We start from the raw sequence: 25,520 nt of genomic DNA, 5'->3' as shown, positions 1-25,520 counted from the left end.
TTGATGGAGTGGTAATGCTTGCGGTTACGAAAGGCTACCTCCTGTGCGTGTGGTGGCACCAAAGCCACATGTGTCCCATCAATGGCCCCAATGACATGGGGCATCCCTCCCAGGGCATAGAACTCACCCTTGACACCTGTCAACTGCTCACGAGTTGGAAAAGTTATGAATTCATCCAGGTGTAACAACATGGCCTCTAACACATCATGCAGGACACGGCTGAACATGGTCTGGGACATGCCTCCTACATCAGCTATGGTCAATTGAAACGTACCCGTGGCAAAGAAATGTAGGGCTGCCATCACCTTCATCTTGGGGGTCAGTGCAGTAGGATACCTGTGTAGCGGTTGGAGGTGTGGCTCGAGCCTTGTGGTCAAGTTGTCAATCAACGGTTGGGAGAAGCGGTAGCAGCGTATACAGTCACGTTCCCTCATGGCAGCCAAGTCTGGCATTGGTCGGGGGAGACGCGGTGCCCTGCAGAAATTTGGAAGGAATAACGAAGATTGAGTACCGCACTACACCACTGTCAATGGACTGAGCACATGTTCAACAGCTACTACACATATGCTACATACAGAGTCTGTACTGTGCAATGCATCCAGGACACGTATGCCAGCCAGGTAACACACCTAACAACAGTCAGCTATACAGGTGGGTGCGCAAGGTCAACATGACATGCCATGGAACTAGCTGTGGGCCAGTGTAAGTGAAGAGGCTGACGCATTACAGGAGTGACAGACATCCACATATGTGCATAAGAAGGATGTATTATCACACAGTCCGGTTGCGGGACACTAGAGGCACAGGTCACATGTTCTTGAAATAGGACAGTCCACACACCTTGCCATGAAGGGGTACATGTCAGGAATGATGACACATACATTGAGACTACGCAGATATGTCTTTGTCCCGCAAGTCCATGTGCGATGCATACATACACCCGTTACGTCTGATTCCACATGTGGCCTGGTGTGCGTAATAGTGTGCCATGCCCATCGACACGCACACACATGTTGGATGCAGCAACTGCAGATGCATGTCACGGAACAACTACAGCAAGCTCATGGGAACACATGACACACACATGACATAGTCACATCGTGCAACACCGGTAGTTACATGTGAGGTGTCATTATCCGTGTCCCTGGCATCGGGGGACAGTTGCGGGTGTAGGTGACTGTGCCATGCCAGTGATGCAGTGCTCGACTGTCCCCAGTGAGTAGCTCCTCTGTATGGTTTAGATCAAGTAATTTGCTGTTGTGTCATGCTCCCCATTGTTTCCCAGTGGCATGGTGGGTAAACCAACTGTGTGGTGCAGGGCCTACATATGTTTGTAGTATTGTAGATGTCACTCATGTTGCTGTTCACGCTATGCGCTGTGTCCTATGTAGTTTGGACTCATGTGTCATATGTATACAGGTGTCTGATCATTTCCTGTCTCTTCACCTTGGCCACAGCATCATCGGGGGAAACCGAGGGAGACACTGGCACAGGCGTGGGGGAGGTAGCCGGCACCGGGGCCACCAGTGCTGGGGAGTCTGGCGCAGCAAGTGGCACGGAGGCCGAGGGGAGTCAGGCGGAGGACCTGTCCAGTCCCAACACCAACTATGACGCTGACGGGTCCGAGGCTGAGCTCCCAGAGGGGGCAGAGGCTGCTCCCAGAGCTGAAAGCAGCCCTCCATCTCTCGCCGCACCCTCCATTCTCATCACCGCCCTCCCAATTGCTCGGGTCCCTTGTGTCCGTGCTAGGCGACAACAGGTGTGTGAGAGACGGCAAGGAGGAGTATTTAAGAGGTGAAGGGTGCACTTCCACTCCGGATCATTCTGTGGTGTGTAGGCACATTCAATTGCATGGTGCTTGTCACATGCATGCTCATGATGTAGCTTGTATTCTGAAAGGGATTTGTGTGCCAGTCATGACCCCGTCTTGTACGCTGCTTGCTAACGGTAATTATGTGCTATTCAATGATGAAGCTTGCTGTGGGATGCTTCCGGGAATTCCTGACATCGTGACTGTATCACTACGAGTGGTTTTCTGTCATTACGTCCTTTTCCCACCCCCGCATGGCCGGCTGAATGTATCCATCTGGCCTTCCATTCCAACCTTGAAAGCAGAGTTCAACAAGATGAGCAGAATAAGGCCTCCATTGTCTCACAAACAAGTCGTGTTGACTTCATCCCGAGAAACATTTGTCCTTCACGTAGCTCACACGCGCACAGAGGTGCAAGCGCTTTTTAACACTGATCTCCCACTACATATTTTGGACTCGGATTCAGACTATCTTTCATGCCTCGTCAACAGGTGGCCTGGCTGTTTTTTTATACATTGTGTGCTCCGGCCTCGTGACCTCCTTCCAAACTCTGTTTGGTGTGATCCCCGCATTTCATCATTCGATTTTGTCTAGCGTCTTCGGAGGTGTCCCTTTGCTTCTCGCCCTCGTAGCTTGGGTGCCATAATTGATCTGCGTACTACGCTGTGGCTTCACAACTTGCGTTACAAGACAGCATGCACCGGCTGCTCCATCTTCGGAACAAGATGCTTGAATTCTACGGCACTCTGCCGCTGGCGACCTTAAGCAGTGCCTATGGATTGTCCTTCCGGTTTCCCTTCTTTACCTGCGTGCAACCTGTCTTTCATTGCCTAGATTGTCCATTCGAATGGGCTCTGGATTTGTGCCTGTGTAACTCGGTGTCTCCTGACCCGGATTTTGATCGACTGATGAGCCCCTTAGTGGCTCATGAGTTGGACTGTTCTTCCGTCAGCATCATGGCCTGTGCTGCTGCACATGGAGTCCAAGGCAATTGGGACATCGGAACGGCTGCAAATGAATTCTTATCCAGAAGTTATCTTTATGTCCCCACCTGTTGTCCACAAATGGTGCTGGATGCCCCGATTGTTGAGGAACATGTGTGTTCTTTCCCCCTGCTGAACTGTATGGCAGACAATTTTGCTGAACGTTCAGATGATTTCCTCTTGGAAGCTGTTGCAACTTATTGTACTTATACCTTCATGGATTGACTTTAGCCCTGCTCATTTCATGGTGCATCCGTCGATGTGATATTTTTTCCCCTTTTACATGGGTAATTGCCCTTCAACATCGTTCATAATTGACATTTCTTTTCTGACTTTTTCGCTTCCCTTCTATGGACTTCTAGTTCATGCCCTTGGTTCCGTTCTATCAAACATGAACTCTGCGTTCTCGAATTTGCACCCCTAGTGGTACGAACAAGGGGGGGTGTAGTGACGATTCCTATCTCCCTATGTACAATGTTAAGTTGGCACCACCGCGTTAGTTGTTAGTAAGCCATCTTGCCAATTTTGCTGCTTTTGCACGCGACACTGTAGTTGCGTGTTATTACTTTTGGAATGCCTACTCGAGTTTACTTCACATGAGGACTGTCTGTTGATTGACATCCTTCACAGTGAGCAGCGAGCTTGTACTGTACATTGTGTACACACAAAGTCTGGGTGACTAGACGGTGCATGTTGTTGTGTGCAGGTTGATCGTCCCACTATTTAGCCATAACATGCACGCAGCTGCAGATACCTGATAGACAAGTGCTTGCCATATTGCAGTGCAGCACGTTTTCGTTTCATTGTGATGGAGGACTTTAGCAGGAGATGGGACTAGATGATACTGTGATGGGATTCCACTGAGCTGATCTGTACGGTGGGGGGTCCCCCGTTCAAGCTTAGAGACCTTCTATTAGTCGACTGATACTACTTTTAGTTTACTGGCGACAGGAAGGTTGCTGTTTCCACTGTCAGTTTCTTATGATTGCTCCTTTCATTGTCTGTGATGTTGCAACAATGCTGATGCTTCTGACCTTAACCATTTGTCTGCTTATGTTAGCCACAGTCCTGCATCTTAGGACGCAAGGTTCATTGAATGTACTCTTTCAACTTTACCTTGTCTGTGTCTATTCTGTTGTGGACTGATCTGAGAATAATGACGAACAGGTATGTCTGATTCCCACCACTCCTGAGAATGTTGTAAGTCGCTTGTTCTGGGTTGTCTATACATAGGGACCGCCGAGCTCAACCTCGGCTAATGAATGGGACACTTAGCTAGTCGGATGAGGGGTTCTGGGTTCTGAGGGTAGTTTGTGGTATGCCAAACATGTCTCCTTCGTGCCAGGCACCGCACCCCCTGCCCCTGTCTCCCCTGCTGCCGTCAATGCAGAGTCTGTGGACATTCAGCGCCAGTTGCAGGGTGTTCGGACATCGCTACTGCGTGTCCTCCATGGCCACACCAGACTGCTGACACGGATGGTGTCGTACATGGAGGGCATGTCATCAGCGATGTCTGACCACCGGATGTTGCTGAGGTCCATGGACTCGTCACTGACGGCAGCGGTGGGTCTCCTGCAGCGCTCCGTCCCCCCCCTACCCCGGCACCATCCGCACTTCCCACTCCCATGCCTGTCCCATGCACACCCAGACGTCCCCATGCACGCACCCCACCGGACACAGGCAGCACACAACCAGGGAAGGCCAAGCGCACACCTACTGTCATGCACACACAGGGGGAGAAGGCACAGGCACTGGGTCGGGTGGCAAACAGCAGCCACGCTGTAACAGTAGGAGTCCGCATTCCTCACAACCCACTACCTCCAATACCACTCCCCTTGGCTCTCTTGCCCAACAGTCGGACAGAGTGTCCTTCATGGCCAGTCCGTTCCTCAGCCCCAGTGTGACACCACCCTGCAAGCGTTTGAGGGATTCCCCGGGCAGGGTAGTTGAGTCCCCCCCCTGTCCACACCCTCCCCCAGTTGCGCTGCGACCCATCCCTCCGACCCCCCCCCCCCTCCTTGGGGCCTGTGGTGCCTTTGGGTGCAGGGGAGACACTAGAAGAGCTTGCGGCCGTGTGCTGCGCCATACTGCCCTTCTCCTTTGCCGCTGCCCCACCCCCTGTGGTGGAGTCGTCTGCCCCTGCACCCACGACACCTACCCGTGCCCCTCCTGTCCCTGCGGTGCCTGGTTCTTCCCCCCCACATGATGCCCCCCCTTCTGTGGATGATATGGTACAGTGAACTGTGAAGGCGAGCTTGGGGAGACGCGTCCCAACGTGTCCCCCTGGGACTTCGCATCTGGCATGGCCTATGGGCTTGTTGAATGGTGTACTGTAGCTACTTTTCTTCGAGATGCTGAATGTGGTTGTTATTTTATCGTTTGCACACTATTTCTATTCTGGTATTGCTGCTGGTGCTGCTGCTCCCTGAGTTGAGGTGGTGATGATGTGTTGGATGTCTGGTGAATGTTGTTGTGTCCTGCTCATGGGGTGGACCCTGGTATCTGCATGCCGTCACAAGGTGTCTGCATATATTCGTAGGTCATGTTAGCTCTTACTGCATGGTGACATTGTCCCAAGGTGTGTTCCTTCCTCTGTGGCACCTGTCATCTTCCCTGCAGGGTGTTTCCCAATTGTTGTGCTGAGCTGTGTCAACAATTCCTGGGTGTGTGACACATCCCTTCGACTTTGGCCATGCATGCTCTGTAATGTCTCCACCTGCATCGTTTGTGGCATCCTTGGTGGACACTGTACTTGTGTATGGAGTATATTGACATGACTTCATGTGGACATTTTCCCTTTTCCGCACTTTGCATGTGTGTGCTCCCTGCCTCACACACATGTGTTACGTGTTCTGCAAGGTATTTGGGCACCTGCCTGACAATTGTGGGCATTGTATCTGTGTGTACTCCACACTTTTACTTCCATGGGTGGCAACGACTTGTTGGCTGCCCCGGAACCTGTACATTCCTATCATTCCTTGAATGTGGGTGACAGTGTGTGTTCCCTTTGGCTCTCTTAGTTTAGTGGTGTTTGTCATGAGGATGCAGTCTTGTGGCATGATCTCAGTGTGTGTATTGTGCTGCCTCCGCCAGGGGTGGGTATGCATGTGTCATTTGTTATCACAACCACATGTGGTGTGTCATGCAGTGGGGGAAGGACGTCCATCCTCATGGGAGTGGGACACTGCTGTCAGTGATGTGTTGTCATGGCACTCTCAACATTGTCACACATTGTGGAGGCCTTCATGCACCCATGGAGTTTTGCTCATCGGAGGGTGATGTACACACCCCCATGTCTCTGTCCACTGCTGGGGGTCCTCTGCACCCACCCCCATGTGTCTGTCCACTGCTGGGGGTCCTCTACAACCACCCCTCATTTGTCTGGGCACTGCTGGGAATGATGGGCACCCACCCCTCATATGTCTGGCCACTGCTGGGAGTGATAGGCACGCACCCCTCATATGTCTGGCCACTGCTGGGAGTGATGGGCACCCACCCCTCATATGTCTGCCCACTGCTGGGAGTGATAGGCACCCACCCCTCATATGTCTGGGCACTGGTGGGAGTGATAGGCACCCACCCCTCATATGTCTTGGCACTGCTGGGAGTGATAGGCACCCACCCTTCATATGTCTGGGCAGTGGTGGGAGTGATAGGCACCCACCCCTCATATGTCTGCCCATTGCTGGGAGTGATGGGCATACACCCCTCATATGTCTGGGCACTGCTGGGAGTGATGGGCACCCACCCGCTCATATGTCTGCCCACTGCTGGGGGTGATGGGCACGCACCCCTCATATGTCTGCCCACTGCTGGGAGTGATAGGCACCCACCCCTCATATGTCTGGGCACTGGTGGGAGTGATAGGCACCCACCCCTCATATGTCTTGGCACTGCTGGGAGTGATAGGCACCCACCCCTCATATGTCTGGGCAGTGGTGGGAGTGATAGGCACCCACCCCTCATATGTCTGCCCATTGCTGGGAGTGATGGGCATACACCCCTCATATGTCTGGGCACTGCTGGGAGTGATGGGTACCCACTCCTCATATGTCTGGGCACTGCTGGGAGTGATGGGCACCCACCCCTCATATGTCTGGCCACTGCTGGGAGTGATGGGCACGCACCCCTCATATGTCTGGCCACTGCTGGGAGTGATGGGCACCCACCCCTCATATGTCTGCCCACTGCTGGGAGTGATAGGCACCCACCCCTCATATGTCTGGGCACTGGTGGGAGTGATAGGCACCCACCCCTCATATGTCTTGGCACTGCTGGGAGTGATAGGCACCCACCCCTCATATGTCTGCCCATTGTTGGGAGTGATGGGCATACACCCCTCATATGTCTGGGCACTGCTGGGAGTGATGGGCACCCACCCGCTCATATGTCTGCCCACTGCTGGGGGTGATGGGCACCCACCCCTCATATGTCTGCCCACTGCTGGGAGTGATAGGCACCCACCCCTCATATGTCTGGGCACTGGTGGGAGTGATAGGCACCCACCCCTCATATGTCTTGGCACTGCTGGGAGTGATAGGCACCCACCCCTCATATGTCTGGGCAGTGGTGGGAGTGATAGGCACCCACCCCTCATATGTCTGCCCATTGCTGGGAGTGATGGGCATACACCCCTCATATGTCTGGGCACTGCTGGGAGTGATGGGTACCCACCCCTCATATGTCTGCCCACTGCTGGGAGTGATGGGCACTCAGCCCTCATATGTCTGCCCACTGCTGGGAGTGATGGGCACACACCCCTCATATGTCTGGGCACTGCTGGGAGTGATGGGCACCCACCCCTCATATGTCTGCCTACTGCTGGGAGTGATGGGCACACACCCCTCATGTGTCTGGGCACTGCTGGGAGTGATGGGCACCCACCCCTCATATGTCTGGCCACTGCTGGGAGTGATAGGCACCCACCCCTATGTATCTGTCCACTGTCGTGGTACGAGCCGTACCCACGCGCTGATGGCCTGGGTGGGACCCGTACCCCTAGGGCATCCCAACTTTGGGGGTGCGGCCCGTACCCATGCCTTTGGGACATGGGTATAGGCCGTACCGGCGTAGTTGGTGTGACGTAGGGGTGGGCGTGGTATGTGCCGTACACACGCGCTGATGGCCTGGGTGGGGCCCGTACCCCTAGGGCACCCCAACTTTGGGGGTGCGGCCCGTACCCATGCCTTTGGGAAGTGGGTACAGGCCGTACTGCCATTGTTGGTGTGACGTAGGGGTGGGCGTGGTATGTGCCGTACCACCATTGTGGTGGTGACGGGTGCGCGTCCACGTCCACTTCCGTTGTGGCGGGACGTGGGATTGGTGGACACGCCCCCCGAAGTGACTGGTCCATGGTGGTAATTACTGTGCATGATGTTGTAGTAATTTGTGAGGTGTGGGTTATGTTTCCTGACCCTTGCACACACACACACACCCCCCTTTGCCCCTGGGGGTTGTTCTGACCTTCTGCGGTGTCTGCGTCGGTTTCTGTATACGAGGTGGTAGGCTATGAGGGCCGGGATGACGAGTAGGTTGGGGTCCATCGCTGTCCCTGGCGTGCCGGGGCTCCTTGTTCGCGTCGTCCTGAATTTCCCGGCAGTTTTTGGCTCCCGTAAAAACTGCTGCGTGCGGAGTGACGTCGGCACGAATCGTACTTGCTGGTCCGTGAAACGCTGCCTGACTCCATCCGGACGTCGCGTGTGCGCCGTCCAGAATGAGATTTGTATGTAAATTTTTGCCGGTCGGTGTATTTTACGACTCGGGCGGTAATGGTATTTCTGTGCGAATCGTACTTGCGAGTTTGTAAGGTGTTTTTCCCGGGTACCAGTCGGACGGAAAAAACGCTCCGTCCGACCATTCGTACCCGGGTTTTACAGGATCGGAATCGGCACCTTATTATTTATTTTTACATTTTAAGCTTTTTTATATTATTTTAAGTATGTTTTATTTAATTGTTTTTAATATTTAATTACTTTTATATTATTTTTAATACATTTAAAAAATTCGATATTTTAGCTAACTATATTTAAACATTCTATATTTTGGAATCAATATTTTAGTACTTACCTGTTTGTAGATAGGGATTCTATATTCTGTACTTCTATATTTTGGAGTCGATATTTGGGGCATTCTATATTATGTCCCTCGATATTTAGTCACTGAACCAGCTCGGACACCTAAGAGGGCCACAACACCCACTGCCACCACCCACAGCCCCCCCCCCCCCGGGTCCTACCCCGGGCACCCCCCCACCCTGGACAAAGATACTTCACATCAACTTTACGTAATCCTGAACAAAGCAATTCGCCTGATGTCGCACAATTACAACAATTAACATTCATGTGTGGTCAGAAAATGGAGAATCATTCATTCATCATTGAAATTCCAAACAAAATATTTAATTCAAATTTAACTCAAAACAACTATTTGGAAGAGTCATGGCGGTCTTCACTGGACAATCTGTAAGTCACAGCCTGGAAGACGAAATTCAAGATAAGAAGGTGTGTCATGCGGTCATCAAAGGACAGAAAGAGATGGAGAGAGAGTGAGAGAGAGAGAGAGAGGGAGAGAGAGAGAGGGAGAGGGGGGGAGAGAGAGAAAGAGAGAGAGGGAGAGAGACTGTTCAAGGAGCGCAAGCCAGCTTGGGCTTCTGGCTCATACATGCCAACTGTTGTGTGTGTATCGCTGTTGGTGCACCATGAGCCTAAGGCCTAGCCTGCATTGCATCGCGAAACCCACATCACATTTCCAGATTGCAAGCAGTAGTCAGACTAACACTAGGGATAAAAGTTCCTTTGTCTCAATACATAAGGCGGAAAAACATCTGCACCTCCGACCTTGGTCTGGCATGCGGCTGGCACTCCCTGAGAGAGATACCAATGCAGATGATGACGACTCCAACACCACGCACAGCGCTAATGAAAGACCAACGTATCCACACCCCACACACAGAAGTCCTTGCTTGAGGTACTCCTGCATGGGATGCCCTTGACACTTACGTACACAACAACCCATTCTTCCAAACGTTGCACACACATATGACTCATTGCTCCGAGCTGTGGCATATCATCCACATAACTGCCGTAGGTCAGAACAGTGCCGGCTCTACGAGAGACACCAACGCAATGGCTGGACATCCCGGCACATGCACAACCCCTGTCACGTGGAACTGTTCCGTGAACGTATGCTGCATTTGTTGGGAGCACTGCAATTGGCAGTGTTGCGCATCAGTTACCGTCTGAGCTTCCATCTTGCGTACGTCACCTGTGTCCAGCCCTGGTTCCACTGTCGATCATGCACATTTGAGTGGCCCATGGATGTCTGCCTATCCAACACAACGGTAGCTGAACTGGATTATGACTTGTGTGTGCGCCCCCTGTTGGCCCACGACCAGGAGTGTAACCGTGATACCCGTGCATGGGATGCCTTGATATTTGACGTATGTGCTGGCAGTTGGGCATGGGAGATTGCACAAGTCCTCGTGGGCAGTGACCACATTGAGGCGCTCCCCTATTGGGCTGTTTTGCGGATTGGTGAAACGGCTTGGACGGAGCACATCTGTCCGGACCAGTGAATGGATTGGCTCCACCTCATGTTTGTTGAAGTCAACAACGACTTACTCTTGGAACTGATTGCCCATGAAGCTGCGCTCGCATTCACTTTTGGGCTGCTTGGTACATGCAAGGCTTTGGAATTCAAAATGAAAGGAGTAGTACGGTTCAAAAACTCTACTGCAACCTGGCTTTAATACTTGTTGAGGATGACTGCAGGTTGGACAGTCACATTTCTTGGCATGTTTGCTTTCAAATGCGTGATTTGGAATGCTTCCAATTAGGGTCAAATTGGGAGGCGTGGCTTGGTCGTGGACCAAGATGGCCGAAGAGTGGTGGAGCTCCCGCCCGAGCCCACAAAATTCAGCATCATCCTGTGCTCCAGTGGCAATAATCCTCAGTAATCAAGCTGGAAAGGAGGACCGGAGATCGGCGACGCCTACACCGAGTCTCCATTAATTTCGGGATGACCAAAAACCACAATAACGGACTTCAAGGGGAGAGACTGAGAAGCGAGCAACAAGGCTCCAATGCCCGGACTGTCGACTGAGCCGGAACCGGAGCACCAGGTGGGAAAAAGGCCCGAATCGAGCGCCTCATGGAGGCGAGAAACTGAAGCAGCGCGGTGGCCAGGGCCTGCTTCAGCTGAGCCGGGAAACAAAAATCGACCATCGCGGCCGCACAGAGAAGCAATGGCGGAGGCGGGGCTCTCACGCACTGCAAACAAGAAGTAAGCAGAGGGCACTAGCGAGGCTGGCCGAACTCCTATCCTGGTGCAGAGGCCTTAGAGACGTGCACAACCACAAACTAGGAAGAAACAGCTGGGGTACCCGCAGCCGGCAGCGCTGGGAGGAAACAACAAATCAGTAAATTGAGACTTAATCCCAAATGCATGGGAATCCCATCTCGGAGCGACCATAACTGTGGGACCCGGAAAGAATGAGACGTAGGGCTGGACTTAATGGCGGCATCAAAAAGCAGCAGCAGAAGAGCCCGAGAATGGTGGGTGGCCAGCAGGGCACAAGTCCTAAAAAAGAAGTGGGGGGACTTACCAAGTTAGTCAGTATGCAAGTGACATTTATGGCGCATTAAATCACAGCACGACATCATGGCGCGGCTTCCCAGGAAGTGACATCACAACCCACGACCTCACAGAAAGTGACATCAGATATTAACCCCTGACACATATGTTTCTCAGGTCTATCATGAGTACATTTCAGCTCATTACGAAATTTAACAAATGAGATTTCGCGTCGGGTTTGTGCCAAAAAAGTGACGCATCCCAGACGTAAAATGTGAGTCTCAACTTATACATTTATTTTGTAAAAACTCTTCCACAAAGAAATTGGAAACAAGGAGAAACGTGCCAGTAAATCTGTTCTGCCTAATTGGTTGCAAAGTTCACATTTTTAAATAGCTTAAGGCTATAAAACAATAAAATAATGGTATTTAAAATGCTATTTGTGTAGATACTAGGACATACCAGCACATTTGACATTCTTACAGTGCATGCATATCCCTCATATACAGGGATTAAAGAAAGTAAAAAAGCACTCCTCTCTTAAGTATTTGTGATAACAAGCTGCGTGCCTTTGTTTCCCCTCCTTTGCATCTAGGTGTGACTGCTGCTCAGATAGCTCCCAGCCAGGATAGTGGAACAAAAGGAGGCCTGGTGGCCCTTAAATTCGGCTTTTGGTATGGGCCCAACTGGCTTCTGAAATACAAAAGCCCACTAAGTTATTTATTTTATTTATTTAATGCATTTTTATATAGAGCAGACTTTACCCAAAGGTGTCAGAACGCTTTACAGTAGAACCAAGTACAATTGGGATTGTAAAACAAGTAAAATAAAATAAGAGGTGGCAAACACAAAAAATAAAGTATAGGTATAGAATACATATTATATTTACAACGTTGGGATCAGGTGAATGCCAAGCGACCTTGAGGGACATGAAAAGGGATGGATTAATTCTGGAAGAGCCTGCACGTTGCTGCTCTGAAAGAAAGTAGACAACGTGCAGGCACAGCTGAATGTGTCACTGTGCCTGGAAATTACACCATGACAAGTACATCATATTTCAATGGGGCCAAGCTTCTTGCAGGGTGGACGGCGTCCACCCTGTGAAAATAGTGGATGGACGCCGTGGACCCGCGTGTACCTCCGACTTGTGCCCTGGTTGCCAGAGAAACAAGGGAAGAAGTTTTTGAAGTCGGATGCTGCAATAGCAACCGTAATGAATCCCCTTCTGATTGTGTGCATGCACGATAACTGGCGACACCCCATTACAAGCAAATACGGGGGCGAGACACAGCCTTAGAGTTCCACGTGGGGGCACGGCATGCTATACCACTCAGTAACAGCAATACAAGGGTGAAGGACTGGAGGAGGGGAGAGATCCCTCTCCATGAAAGTGCAAAGCATAGCCCCAACTCAGCAGAAACAGCCAAAAGCAGCGGACCTCCACGGACAGTATTATCCCGTCCTCACCCGGGAATAGGGATTGAGTGGTACTAACTATACCATGTGAGGTTGGAAAGCAGAAGTCGGCACGAAAGACAGGACACCAGTCCTGGAACCTCCTTTGCAAAAAATCCAGACGACACACATAGGAAATATGGGGAAGACAAAAGGAGCAGGCCCCGCTCAATCCAATTGAATGGACAATTATGCGATTATTAAGCCAGCGGGGCATGCAAAGGAAGACAGAGAGGAGGAAGAAGCAACTTTAAAAAAAAATAATAATAATTTGATTTTTTTCTATTTTTACTTTATTGATTTTGAAGCATACATCAGTACATAACATTTACAATCATTGTTTGCGACCGGAGTCTGGTCGGGATGCCCTGGTGGTCTTGCCCCCTCTGAAGACTGATTGGTTTGCAGCCTGGCCCAGAGGATGTCTGGCAGAACGCCTTGGTGCTGGTAAATTGAGTTGCTTAATACACTTTGAGTCAGCTGATATAACTTGGTGTATTTTGTGATAATCCAGATGGGCACCATTTTCTTTTCTTTTGTCTTTCCCTGAGCATGAGCAGCCATTTTAAAGCTTCCACTAGCAAATACCAGAGACAGAAGAAGTCCCCACCTGTCTTTCCTCATAGAAATAGAAAGAGGACTGAGTGAACCTTAGCAGAGGCCATCTTAGCATGGGCACATTAGGAGCAGTCCTTTCAGTCTAACTGCTGACTGAAACCTGGTAATCCTCTTTGTTCAATGGCTGTTTCAATTTTGATTTATGGGAATTTATTTCGAGCACTCTCTCTCACCTAAAGCTCCAGGACGGCGGCGCATTTAAGAGGGGCAACTCTGCATCTAGTACAAAATTGCGGATCAATTAAGTTTGTGCATCTCATCATCAAATGCACCCCCAGGCCCTTGCCCTTACACAATTGTTCCACAGCACACTCGTGAATAGGCCTAGATCACTGGACTGGCCTCTTATGCAACGAACAATGCAGCACCACCTGGGTAGAACTCCCCCTCAACACTGAGGCAACACTGAGGCAATCCTAGAGACACCTGATGAAGCTACGAGAATACCCTAGGAGCCCCTGAGAATACCAAGGGAAAAGATAAAAATGGGGTTTGGCCAAATGGAATCCCTGGGGCAGAATCTCTTGCCTGACCCCAAGATGGCCGCTACAGTCCTCATTTTCCTCGTTGAGCTACTACTCTTGGACAAAAATTGGACCTCGACCAGACCTCAAGCATATCCCCGATCCGGCTCTTTAGCTGCTACAGTGTAGATCAAAATTGGCGCCCAACACATATTAATTTACTGATCTTCACTTACTACAATCAACATTGGCTGCATAGGGGCAGCAGTCTCCCAGGCTACTGAACCAATGACCCAACTCGCATTTCCCCTTCTACAGTGAGGGTATTTCTCTACCAGCCCTTCTGTCCCTAAAATGGCGTCCATAAGTGTGCCCTTATCCAAAGCACTCCTACTCCCCTTGTTGGGGATGGATCCAGCATTTATGCCCTGGAGTCTCAGAGACCCCTCTGCAAGAGTCCACAGCGACAAGAGATTCACACATAGCGGAGGACTGGGAAAGATCCCCTTACCGCTGGGAGCCATCTCCTACCCAGCCGGACGTCGGACACTGTGTTTCCGCTGGGTTTCCTACCCCCTCCCCACCTCTTTCCTCCTTCATTCTTCAGAGTGTGCCTGTGGCCAAAGCACTCCTCTCCCCTTGTTGGGCAGGGATCCAGCATTTATTCCCTGAAGTCTCAGAGACCCCACTGAGAAAGTCCACCGCGACAAGGAAATCACTCATAACGGAGGATTGGAAATGTTCCCTTTACCGCTGGGAGCTGTCACCTACCCAGCCAGATGTCAGACACTGTTACTTCCTCATCTCCAAGCTGTGTTTCCTACCCCTCCCCCACCTCTTCGCTCCTTCATTCTTTGCCTACCTTCCCTATTCCTCTCCTCTCTCCCCTAAATTTCTCTCCCCCTGTCTGCTTTGTTTATCCTATGACTATGCTATGCTTTTGTAACTCATGTAACTCATGTAACTACGCTCCAGCAAATTATGTAACTGTGTAACTATGCTCTGAAACATTGTTCTTCCTCATGTAAAGCGCTCTGATACCTCCAGGTCTAGCCAGTGCTATATAAAACTTTTCAAATAAATAAATAAATTCATGGACGAGTAACTATGTTCCTGCAGCCGCAACTGATTGTAACCCAATCCCAACACTTTGTTGCATCTTGGAGGAATGGTCACATATCCCACAACAACAGTGGACATGTCTGCATTCGCCTGGACTCAGAATGCATGTACGTGCACCTATGCTTATTGACACACACCTGTGCAAGGTGAGGCAGTCCCATGGGTGGAGCTGCACAGCGTCGTTTGGCAACGTTCCTAAATCTGACATACTGCTGGAGGGAGAGTACACATATGGCAATGTAGTACTACATGTGACCTTGTTGGACCCTTTCACCTGCTCACTGTCAGCAGAGCAGGCAGTCATCGCAGTCCGTTGGTAAAGCACTATGCAGATCCCATGGGCTGTGAGTCGTGTCCCCTGACACGGGGCAATGGGCATACGACAAACATCACATGACTCGTCCAGCAAGGCAAGGTGGGCTGAGACCGTTGCCATCCGTAATGATTGGTGTTCTATTTTTGCCTCCCCATTTCTTGCACCTCTACATGTTCCTATGCTGCCTGTTAGTGTCTGAAGCATTGGTCTGCATGTTGTGGCCCTTGTCTTGTCCGTACTGACACGCACATGCTTATAAAGTCTTGGCAATTTAACTAGTGTTCAACTGTGATGAGTGTTGATTAGAATGACAAATTGTGTGCCTCAATGAGCATTGTCCATACACAGGGAGGGACTGAATGACGCATTGCACTTGGGGGTGAGTCCCTATTGACAGCTCCACCTCTGTGAGCCAGACATTGGGGTTGGGATGGCTGCTGATAGACCTGTGCTCATACGTGTCTTCAGCAATGTGAGTATGGTGTCCAACTTGTAGCCATGTGGATCAACGTGATCCATCAAAACAGGCTGTGTCCACACAGTTGAGTGTGAGTAGGTATGCAAAGAGATGTTCTGTTGTCACATGCGATGGGGGACACTACTTTGGGCCTGCTACCGAATTTGACATTTTTACACACAGCTCCATTCAATACATGGACGTGGGGCTACGTTGGGTGGTTGCGAGATTGTTATTCATGAGCAATGAGGCCACAGCTAGTTCACACCTTCACAGTCATCTTATTGGCCATGAGGGTCAGGGTCAAACATGTGCATTGATGTCATTTCCCTTTTTGTGCAATCAATGTCCATACATTCATCCATCCTTTTATACTTGACTGAACATAGACATGACACATCTGTGTGATTTGGAATGTTTTATTCACATTCTGTGGTGTGTCAGAGCTGGAGCAGTACATAGCATGGCTGCCCAGTGGAGGGCCAACCAGAGTACTTTTGGGAATGATAAGTTAATCGGAAGAGGAAGACTTCAGTCCGCAGCCTGATTGCTGTGTCATTGTAACCAGAGCAGATATGGCAGTCCATTTCGGGGTCCAGGTCAATGTTGCAGAGTGTTTCGGGGGACAGTGGAAGGTGTTGTTCCAGGGCATGATGCAGAGGGCTGAACCAAGCAGTAACAGGCCATATTGCGGGGATGAATGCTACAACCTCCTTTCGCACACAGAGTCAGTACCATCCACATCTTAGTCCTCTGATATGTCTTCTGTGTCAGGTTTGTGTGGTGGTGTTATAGCTGCCTCACTGTGCGCCACTGGCACATCAGGGGGCGTAGGTGGTATGGCTGTCTCACTGTGTGCCACTGGCACATCAGGGGGAGGAGGTGGTATGGCTGCCACACTGTGTGCCACTGACAGATCAGGGGGCTGAGGTGTGCGTGTCGAAGTTACTGCAGCTGTCATCTGGGACAGGCTCTGTGGCAGCAATGGCAAGATGAGATTCTGCAGGGCATGGAAGATCCCAGCTACATCTCGCTGGTGTACATCCGTGGCAGCAATCCTTCCATCCTGCATCAGCTCCATGTTCTCCATTGTCCTCCACATGTGTCCCAACTCCTGTCTGACATCGCTGGAGCCTGTCTGCCTAGACAGTTCTTGTATCCGAGTAATGGCTCCAGCGAGGTCAGCCAAGAAGTGTTGTAGAGCATGGGACGGACTGTGGGTGTCCGTTAGGGACTGTAAGTGGTCCCTGATGAGACTCATACACCCATGTATGGCATCAATTTTGGCTGCCATGAGGTCGAAGCCCACCCGCACCTGTTCAGCCAGCCCCCTCTGGCAGTCTAAGACACGGCATTGGAATGCCATGTGTATTTCCGCGAGGTGGTGGGAGCCGTGGTGGTGGGTGCTTCCTGCTGTGTGGGCTGTGCAGGGGGTGGGGTCACCTCGGTGTAGCTGGGCTGCCCTGCTTCTGGAGGTGGGGTGTGGAGGCTATCAACGAGCCATTGGAGGGTGTCAGGGCAGATGGCCACGGGGTCCTCATCATCAGCACTGAAGAGATGTCTGATCTGCTCTGCAGGAGGTGTTGATTGTCCCTCTGCAATGAAAATGGGAGGTGCAGGTTAACAGTGTGTTCCATGTATGTTGACGCATTGTACATGTTTACATTCAGACTACATGACAATGTACATTGTGTCTGTTTTGAAGGAACTGGATGTTTGATGGGAGATAGTGGACTACATGACGGATGGGTGGTTGTACTCTTACATTATCATCTCAGTTTCCTGCTATGGCAGATGTGATTAGTCAGTTTCTACGCACAAGCGGCACCAGTTGGGTCCTCTGTTCTGTAGTGAAAGTGTTGCACTTTGTACCACACTGTCGTCAATGTTGAAGTGCTGTGATTGCTATGTGTGTGTGGTGCATTGTGGGAGAGTCGCCACTGCAGCTCTGATTTGGCAGCCCCTTATACCTTTGAGGCGGTGTGCCTTTGAGGTACCCCAATCCTCGCGTATGTACGGACCGTACATACACGAGGATTGGGGTACGCCTGGGGTACGGTGCAGACATACGCTGGTGGGGGGGTACGTTGCGGACATACGCAGGTGGGGGTACGGTGCGACATACACGGGTGGGGGGGAAGCTGGGGGGGCCGTACGACTCGTACCCCGGGCACAAGTGTACCCGGGGTAGGGGTCGTACAAAGTTCGCTCCGTATGGGGCGTTTTCCATACGCTTGTGTATTCCGAACGCCGGTACGGATCGGACTTGTGCGCTCGGACTTCAGTTTTACGACTCATACGTAAAACTGTCCGGGGACGTCTCGTAGACCTTTTCTTGATACGATTCGTATGTATTTTTTAAAGTACGAATCGTACTTCACCGGTTGTATGGGACTTGTACGATTCGTACGTAAAAAAATACAGATACGAGTCGTACGGTAATTTTTTTAACGAATCGGAATCGACTCCTAAATAGAAAATATAGTGGGACACAAATATCATGTCAAAAAAATTGTGATGCCAAAAATCAATGGGGCATAGAATATATTTTATATCTTTTTAATATAGTGTTATAATATCTTCTCTATTATTCTTTTGTTATATTCGTTTAAGTTTTGAAGGCTATTATTTTAACATGTAACGTGTAATGTATTTTTATTTTTTATTTTATTTTTTATTTGGTAATCTATTTAAAGGGTTTTTAATGTTATTTAAATTTATTTATACATGGGTTGTTTGGTCTGTAGGAAGATAGAGTGGAAATGTTCCTAATATGTATTTTGTAACTGCTTATACTTTAATTTTTTTAATTTGTTAATATGAATATTATGTGAATTTTTATATTTGTAAATGTTTTAATCGATAACTTTAATATAATATGTCAAATCATTTTCATAATTTTTAATTTGACAGTTAGAGAATTGATTTTGTAAATTATTAAACTGGTTTTAGTAATTTGTATATTAATTGATTGTAACTTTTTTATATTACTTATTTTTGTTTAGTATTATTTGTTAAATTATTTTGCATTGTTAATTTTTTCCAGTACTATTTTAGTTTGATTTTGGGCTTGTTAATTTTTTGGGGTCGTAGCTTGGGAAGTGTTAAAAATATATATTTTGTAGTGTTTTAACTATTTTAAATATTTTAAGCTTTATTTCATTACATTCTTAATTATTCATGCATTAATTTTAATTTGTAAAAACACCCTCCCATGGAAAATAAGAACTTAAAATATAACCCTTTAGAAAAAAGGTTTACATAAACTAATTGTTTTTTTTACATGAAAATATATAAATAAATGTAATTTAATGTTAAAAAATGTACATATATTAAACATAACATCATTTTTTGTCAAAGTATTGTAATAACTTTATTAATTGAAAATAAATGTAACTATTTAAAAAAAAAAGATTTTTAATTGATGCTCTGCTTGGAGGGTGCTGATAGGTAATGGGTCGCCCCTCCCCCCACATGACCTTTCTTTCATGTTCCTCTTGTTCCCCGGCCCTCCCTCCCCTGCTGGGACCCGAACCCCAATCCCTGCTTGGCGACAGCAGTGGAGCACTTCACCCCATGCATTCATCTCCACCCACACATACTACTCTACCACATTGGTTAGATCCCCTTGGCATGGCGGACCATCGGCCCTGTCACACTGTGGGGTGAGACCAAGCCGTGTCAAAGTCATCCTCTTGTGGGAAAGGTTTAGGCTCATAGTTGATGTTCTCGATTTCATGTTCCAAAGTTACTATACCATGTCGATGCATAGAGTTATGCTAGTATTGAACATCTGTAATGTACAATGCTAAGTGCATACTCCTGTAATGAGATACGTGAAATGTCTGATGTACAAAGTTTATCTCAAACCCCAATAATGATGGTATAAAGAGTGTAATGCTAGATCGGCTGGAGAACTTAGCCGCTGAGAAGGGCATTGTTATGACAGTACAGTATGGTTTCAGGCAGGGTCTGAAAACAACAGAGCAGTGCTTGAATGTTCACCTTCTGAATACGTGTCCGTTAATGGAGAGTGCTTTTACCTTGCCTTTACGGATACCAGTGCAAACTTTGAAAATGTTATCAGAGGCAGGTTATGGAGGATGTTTTTAACAAAGAGAGCTGACCCTAAGATTGTTTATTTGCTTTCCCAACTCCATGAGGACTTAGAGGAATGTGTCAGATTTGGCCCTAATGGAGAATGCCCACCCCTTTTAAGATCAGGCCGCATGGTGCCTGCCACATAAAGCAGGGATATGCACGGGTGCATATTTTGTTCTGCGGCGTGTGCTGCAGCCCGCAGCACTGCCCACAATACAAAATATACTACCGCCTTGAAGGTTGTCGTACCAGGATTTAGGGTGTAGGGCCACCGACAGCTTGTCGGGTGGTCCAGTCCTGATATGATGGCAGTCGGACAAAAGTCTGACCGCCATCATAATGAGGCTCTAGGGTGGGTCTACAGAGGCAGCTGGACAAATTCATTGAATTTATGCATAACCTGGGACTGTCCATCAACAAAGCAAAATCCTTTACCATGGTTTGTGGTGGCTCGTTAAGTAAAACTATCTCTCTAAATGTTAGTGGCACCAAATTACAGTGTAATCCCACTTTTAATTACTTGGGGATTGATATCATGAATTTTTGGAAACATCTGTTGAGAGTGAGATCTGTGCAGCTTGAGCAGACAATTGCATCTCTGTTTTAATTTGCCACCAAACTGGAGAAATCACAACTGGAGATAATCAAAATCTATAAGGCCAAATGCATCTCAGCCGCCTCCTATGGTGCAGGCATCTGGTGGTGCTGCGATTCTGCGCAGTGGCAGTTTAGTGAAAATAATGTTCTACATAGATTGCTCTCACTACCAAGGAGTCCCCCGGCTTGAATATGTCATGAAGAATTAGGCCTACGATATTTAGGAGACTTCATAAAGATAGCACCAGCCCTGTTATGGCTCTGAGTGTGGTCTAGGCCTGAAGCTGTCAAATGGTAATGGCAGACTGTTTAGCCAAAGCTTGCAACATCAAATGGCTGTCCCATGTGAAAGCTCAATTGTGTTCAATCGGAAGGGCATATAATTATGATAATCCACAGAATGTCAGCCAATAGATCCGAGTCTAAATTAAAGATGAATTATTGGATTTACTGGCAAGTGAAACAGTAGCAGGAGAGCTTGGCAAGAGGGCAGTTGGAACTGTATATTGTGCTAATTTCGACTAACCACATGGAACCATACCTACATAAGGTACAGAGGCACTAGAGGTTCTATTTGGTAAGATTCAGAATTAATATGGTTCTCTTACTGGAGTTATCTTCTCACAAACATGACAGAGGCACTAGAGGTTCTATTTGGTAAGATTCAGAATTAATATGGTTCTCTTACTGGAGTTATCTTCTCGCAAACATGACATTTTCAAAGAATATGCTATACCAGACTGCAATGAATTTCTCCTACTAAAAAATTGTGCACGTTTTGACCTAGGTTTATCCACTGATGAACTTCACTACCTGGAGAGTATGGGTATCCATTCTGTTGAAAACTTTCAATATAACACTTCATGAAAGACCTGGGCTCAACGTGGATTTGCAGATAGTAACATTGAGAATAAGCTGTGGCTTAGTTTTTAGGTATACACTATTTAGGGCTTCCAACTATAGGAGAATGGAGCTTTTTTCTCAATGGCTCCCCTAGTATACTTCTAAATTAGTGGCCAAGGTTCTATCCCTCTGCCATAAATTGATGTTTTAGATGTCATCCTGAGGGTAAGTGGGATAGGCAATATGTTATAGCCGCCTGCCCAGCAATGCCTTATTACTGGGAGCAGCTAGGGGCATATCTAGGTTCACGAATGAATAAGCCACTTCGACTGGAGATTTCACTATTTTATTTGGGCTCATCGGAAATGATAGTCCTAGTGTCGGACGCTGAATGAAGGTTTGTGCAATTGTCAATACCTTTTTACATGTATCTATTTATTTCTTTGATCGACTTACTCTAAATAGAGACTCCTTTTAATGATCTTGTAAGAAATGTCGATCAGGTGCTGTAGTAATAATATATTTTTGGATACTCCCCAAAAAAAAAGATAGTAAACTTTGGTGCATTGCCTAGTGAAAAATTAAGTAAATTCTCAGATATGTAATGACTTATATGCAGTCAGCTTTGGCTCAAATGATAGCTCCTGTGGAGATGGTTTTGTTAGGTCAGGAGAAAGGGGTGATTTTGAAGACTTGGGGAATTACATAAACATTAAATTTGTGCAGTCTTTGCAAATCTCGGTAATTTGAAAAAAAGATTCCTGAAGATATTAAGACAGTGAACGGCAGTTTTCTTCCCTCAGATCAGGTTAGATTTAATATGCACATGATTTCTTCTGTATGTTTTGTAAACCATCATGAAAAAAAGCTTTGATTCGATAGATTCCCCTTGGTTCAAAGTAGTCTTGGAGATGCCTTGACTGACTTTATCTAATCCTGGTACTGATTAGACTGTTAGGACGCTACTAATAATTTCAGATTATTGTCAACCTAGTTGTATGATGCCTGCAAATCCAGTGTGAGTCATATTCCTAATAGGCTTACAGAACTAGATTTTCACGAGCTATTGAATGTGAAATTTCCCTACCCACCTATAATGAAGAATGTAGTGATTAATTTGGAATTATGACTATAAATTAGATTCGGAACCCAGTGCTTAAACACCCTATTGTACACTGTCTGCACTTACTGAACCAGAAACAGAATATCTTAAACAATAATATTAGAATTCGGCGAAATGGATTTATTAGGCCTGAAAGTGCTCTGCCTCTTTTCTGTTATTCTTTGCTTCCAAAATAGGGGTAGCTAGGAAAGTCTATAGCCTGTAGAGCTCTCAAAAGGATCACAGTGAAGAATATTAACTAATTCCTGTTAATATCTGTTCTGTTAGAACAGATTAGAAATGCAAAGATATTGACAAAGTGATTCTGAAAAGAGCTTGTCATATAGTTAGAGACTGAGAAGATGATGAATAGAAAATGCCATTCTGTACTAAGTTTGAATAGTTCCTTTAGGATTTTGAAAAGCTCCTGCAGTGTTACAGTATTTTATTGATGAGGATTCAAGACAATTTGAGGATGTGTTCCTTATTGTATATTTTGATTTACTGAGACTCCTTGGAAACTCAAAGGTCACAGTTTAAGGCTGTTTCACAATGGTTAAGGGATCGTCATCTTTTTGATATGATGGACAAAAATATTTTTCATACTCCTGCTGTCGACCTTTGGGGTACGTACTTACAACTGAGGCCATTACAATGGATGAAAAGAAAGTGTCAGCTACTGCTCAGCCTTCCAAAACAACATCAGTAAAGACTAGTCAATGTTTTATGGGCCTTGTCAATTTTTATAGGCGGTTCATTTATTGATTTTGGAAATTATAAGACTCATTGCCAACTTGATACGAAAAGGAATAGTTTCTGTTTAGTCAAAAAAAGCAGATCAAATCTTTTGTTTATTTAAAGGGCTCTTTTCTATTGCTCCTATTTTGTAACAAACCAATGTAGGATATCATGGTATGGGAGGTGTTTTAATGCATCTATGACAAAACATAATGTCAAAAATGTCTTGATACACAAATATTGCAGCACAAATATTGTGGTACTAAATATATGGCTCACATGTTTGTATGTAGAAAAGGCCTCATTTTGCCCTTTTTTGCTTGGTAACCCACACGTTTACTAGATTTCATTGCTGACATTTGCTACACTCCTAATTGTCATGTTTAACTTACCTATAAGTCACTAGCATATGGTACAACGTGTATCCAGAGCCTCTAAGCTAAAAACCCAGTGCAAGGGAGCACTGCCCAAGAATTGGATTAAAGTGACCCAAGGGAGGTTCTGCCCATTTTCCTAGCCACACCTCTGGGATGGGCACAGTAGCTCTGCACATGAGAAGACAGATTCTGCCATCTTGGTTTTATGTTGAAAAGGATATTCTGTAATTGTTTTCAATAGGACACAGGAAAACATTGGCAAAAGTGGGTAGAGTTACTTCTAGGTGCTTTTATACTGTAACTTAGGGGGGGCTAGGAGTCATCCTAACCACAAGCTAGTGCCAGGCATAAATGTGGAACCCATAACTACATTCTTTAGATCTCTATTGAACCTGTGGAAGACAGAAGAAGGACTGCACCTGCCGGTGAGACCTGTGAGGAGAACACTAGGGGCTGGACCTGCTCCTACTTTTCCACAGAAATCCAAGAGTCAGTTGGTTGACTTCCTGTTCAGCTACAGGGACACAAATGCTGCATGGAGCCCCCTTTCCTAGTAGAGCCCAGTTGACCAGTTTCAACTGGACCTGACCTGGAACCTGCTGGTGTCTTATGTTGGAGTGATTCCTGCCCTCCAAGTGCTGTTCCTGAAGTCCTGGAACCTTGGCTGCTGTCAGAGTATATCCCTCCTTCCTAACCCCAAAAGCTGGGAATTAGAAGCTCTCTGAAAACTTTCTGCATGGAGAACTGTCGAGGGACCAACTCCAGCCTGAAAGACGATCCACTGGGAGTGCATTGCTGGTGGGCTTGTCTTTTCTGTAGCTCCTGCTAGCTTCTCCACTTGATTTTGGAATCTGTTGATGCAGAGGCTGCTTTGACTCAATCCCGCAGCTTCCTCAACACCGCAGTCGACAAGGACCCAATCGGTACTGAAGACCTTTACCATACAGAAACCCGAACTTCTTCTGCCTGAACAACCACAGTGGGTTCCTATTCTCCTGCAACCCATCGTCGTCGAGCCATGCTTCAGATTTTGCCTGCTACTCTTAACGCTGATTATCTTTTTATGTTCAGAACCGTTTCTATGGAAAGAAGGTAACTCTTTGACTGGAACAAACTGAGTCCCTTTATCTGCCAGTCAAATGACAGTAGTTGACGTTAACCAGTGACTACACCCCTGTCCAGCATGACCGGTTGCCCTTGTTTAGTGCTTTGTACTTTTTGACACTTTTTTAACAGAAATTTTATAAATTCATATATACTGTTCCTCCTATTGGATTTTTATAGTTGTGGTGTCATTTTGTTTAATAAAATGTACTCTATTTTTATAAGTCGTAGTGTGATTTGTTATTGTGCTGTGTTTTTAACTGTTTTGGAACTTCAAAATGCTTTACACATTTCCTTAAATTAAGCTGGCCAGCTCTGTGCCATAGCTACCAGGGATTGAGCTGCAGGTTAAATTATTGTAACCTTTACTGGAACTAACAAGAGTATTGACATTATTGCCTCTGGTTGACTACCTTCCACGCCAACTAATAACCCACCTTCTCACAATGTATTTGGTTTTTATAAAGTGCAAATCTAACCAGAAGGCGTTGAAGCTCTGTAAATATTCAAAGACAAGAGTAAAATCAATGAGAAATTGGAGAGGAAGCTGAGCTGTGGACAGTTAGTGCATTGTGATGTTGTGTTCTTTAATGAGGTGAGTCTTTACATTTTTCCTGAATTGGAGCAGCGTTGAAGCTTTTCTGATGGATACAGGGATGTTGTTCCAGATCCAGGGTGCATAAATGGAAAAATAACTGTTGTCTTGTTTATTCTTACTTACACTTCTTAGTCTGCAGTCTGATGATGTCTTAGCTGTGGGTGTGCCAAGAAACACCAGAGATGGTAACGTAAGCAGAAGTGCAATTTTTGATGGCTTTGTAAATGATGTAGCTGATTATGAAGATGGTTCGGTCTGGCAAG

This window comes from Triturus cristatus, chromosome 6, assembly GCF_964204655.1.
Source record: "Triturus cristatus chromosome 6, aTriCri1.1, whole genome shotgun sequence".
In the NCBI taxonomy this organism is placed as follows: Eukaryota; Metazoa; Chordata; class Amphibia; order Caudata; family Salamandridae; genus Triturus; species Triturus cristatus.
This window is presented reverse-complemented; position numbering follows the sequence as displayed.